The following is a 3,214-nucleotide window of genomic DNA, read 5'->3' as shown; positions in this document are numbered from 1 at the left end:
GACCATAACATCTCGGCAAAAGAATTTGATAAGCTCAAATCTGCTAAAGATCTGCTAATCGAAATCGAAAAGATGTGGTATCTCAAGACGGTTACAATACCAGTGATTGTAGGAGCACTTGAAATTATCAAAAAAAGGAACTGAAAATTATTTATGAATCATCCCTGGTTTACCATCTATGAAGGAAGAGCAAAATATTGTCTTAACTGGTACGTCACACATACTGAGAAGAACATTGTCTCTGTAAATTCTTTTCTTTTCCCTCCTTTATTTTATGTTTAATTTTCTTTTTTTTTTTTTCTCTCTGTCTTCCCCTTTTTCTCTATCACATGACTCTGTAAATGAACAATCTGGTGTGTTCGTTTTAATGGCCTACTAATGTATACAGTTCGTTTCTCTGCCCTAAGTGTCAGGAAGACACTCGGCAAGAAATGGAAACAGAATTGAAGGAAGATGCTAATGAAAATAATAATGATAATAATAATTGATGAATAATTGTGCCTAAATTTGAATCTATTATCATTATTATTATTATTATTATTATTATTATTATTAGTAGTAGTAGTAGTAGTAGTAGTAGTAGTAGTAGTAGTAGTAGTGAGTGAGTGAGTAGTGCATGCCATCAAAGTGGCACTGGGGTAAAATATACGAAGACAGTACCCATCTGATAAGGGTACTAGGCATATGCATCACAACTATATGTGCGCGACACGGTGATCTCATATCAAGATAAACAGCGCATGACCTTGCAGGTGAAGCCTAGTTAGAATTTTCTTCAAGTCGAGTAGCCTTACCTGCTCAAAAGGTGCCTGAATAAGGGCTGATTGAGGATGTTGAACGAAACATCCACATTTCCAAAGGTGAATTAACCAAAACCAATAAGAATTCCTCTCTACACATGGCTGTGATGTTCCCCTTCTGCTCATGATCAGAGATGCACAGATCATCAGCCACTAAGGGACATATTCGATTGGTTAAGGTCAAACAACTGACAAGCAAATCTGTGGTATTGAGCAGAACATTTGCTGTAGCCCATCTTTTATACAAAGACAAAACGATGTACATGATAACACTGCCAATCAGTTAAGATAAAAGCCATATGAGAGCCACTGCCTAATACTACATCAAGGCATTTTTTTTCTCTCAAATTTTTGAGCAATTTTAGAGGAGGAGGGGAAAGTTGATTACATCGAACAGGTACTTATTTTATCCACCCCGAAAGATATGAAAGGCAAAGTCGACCACGGTGAAATTTGAACTTAGAATGTAAAGACGGACGAAATGCCGCTAAGCACTTTGCTCGGCGGGCGTGCTAACGATTCTGTCAGCTCGCCGCCTTATATATAGTCAGTTGGAAATTCACTCACGATAAATTAATTTATTAATTGGTATTTATTCATTTATTTGTCTGTTGGATCAAAAACAAGGAAGTTAAACTTGACCTTATTTGAACGCAAAACGTAGAGAATGATAAAACTAAATACTGTAGAGCATTTAGTGACAGTCATTTCTCTGAGTAAATCAGTGGTTTTCAACCATTCTTTGGCTGTGAACCCCTTTGATTCCTATTTAACCCCAATAGGAGCCCTATAACCATTTGAAGCTTTAAAAAAACCTATTATATTTTTATAATTAAAATATTATTAGGAATTGTCTTAACAAATTGTTAAAATATTTTGTGTATTGTGGAAGCATAACCAATTTAGTGCACATAATTTTTAACAAAATCTTATATCAACAGCCCCCCACCCCACCCCACCCCACCCCCGGTCATGAGAACCCCAGTTGAGAACCACTCGTCTAAATACTTTAAATATTATCTGATTTCCATGACAACATTGTAATTTGCGATTTATCTCTGTTATTCTGCACGATGTACTTACACTTCATACAGAAACAGTTTGCACGGACATGCTTCGCACGAGCATATTTCCACGGATTCTCTGCTTGGCATTATAATTTACTTTTTACGATAAAAAAAAAAATCTTAACTTGCTCGTGTTCAGGATTTGTACGCGCTTTTATTTAATGCAAATGGAAACCCGATTCCTTTATAAGCCATTTCTGTTAGGTCACTAATTTTACTTCAGTAAAACAGAAATCGCTCTTTCCTAATCAATACACTCTACCATAAAACTGCAGATTTTTGTACATAATCAAAAAGAGAAAAAAAAAAGAAAAGAAAACTAGGAGATTGAATGTAATTTATATCGTAAATCTGAAGTTCTCTTTTGTAATGAAATGGAAGAAAGCAAATCTTGGAAAACGCTGCAATTGAAAATATTAATGCTGGAGGAAAATTAAATCTGTGTAGCGGTTTCAATTCTAGTTTGACGTATTTTAACTTCCCTTATGCAGATAATAGTCTTCGGAAAAGAATAAACGCCACTGCGTCATATTTTTCTACTTAAAACGTAGGGAGCTGTATCGAATTATAACACATTTGTAAGTGAAACAAAAACTTTAAACAAATTACACTGAGGAAGTCTTCCAGAGCGTTCCCTCCCCGGATCTTATAGATGTGAAGCTGTTGCATTACGAGATGTGTTGCGTATTTCAAAGTTTACGGATTTAACTCGGTGACAGCATATGTATACTGTAACTTAGTCTCAGGCGAGTCCTGATTAAGCAAACTTACGGTCAACGATGTTCCAACTGTGATCATTGCGATATTTTTTTCTTCAGTATCACAATCGACATCATTCAATGAGTTCCCGCTTTTCTTAGGATTGTTAGGTGTGACCAATGTAAGAATTAACTACCTCTAGCAAATGCAGTGACCCACGCAGAATCTCCAAGATTCTTGCTCTTGGTGATTAACAGGCGATGCAGAAGTTGTAAGGAGTTTATGCATTATGTAGGTATTTGTTACGAAAGTGAGGTGATCCGTCTTCAAAGACGAATCAGAATTACTCCACAAATGTTTAACTCAAACCTGTATTACTGTGTCTTGAGAGCGATTGTCGGAAACAAAATACATAACCTTAATTTACTTCGTAATTCTACAGTCTGTGTTCAGTTTCCACCAAAGCGGTATTTATCATTTGAAAGTATTTATCATTGAATAATACAATGAATAGATTCTTCCGTCCATAGACAAAAGGTAACTTTCTGCCTAAGCAACGTTTTATTGTTTTTCAATACTGCAACCATAGATGAATTCTTTTAATTAAAAAATATATTTGTCTCTTTCTTGACTTTTTTTTTTCACTAA

This window comes from Octopus bimaculoides, chromosome 1 (assembly GCF_046866305.1).
Source record: "Octopus bimaculoides isolate indiv1 chromosome 1, ASM4686630v1, whole genome shotgun sequence".
Classification (NCBI taxonomy): domain Eukaryota; kingdom Metazoa; phylum Mollusca; class Cephalopoda; order Octopoda; family Octopodidae; genus Octopus; species Octopus bimaculoides.
Note: the sequence above shows the minus strand (reverse complement) of the source record.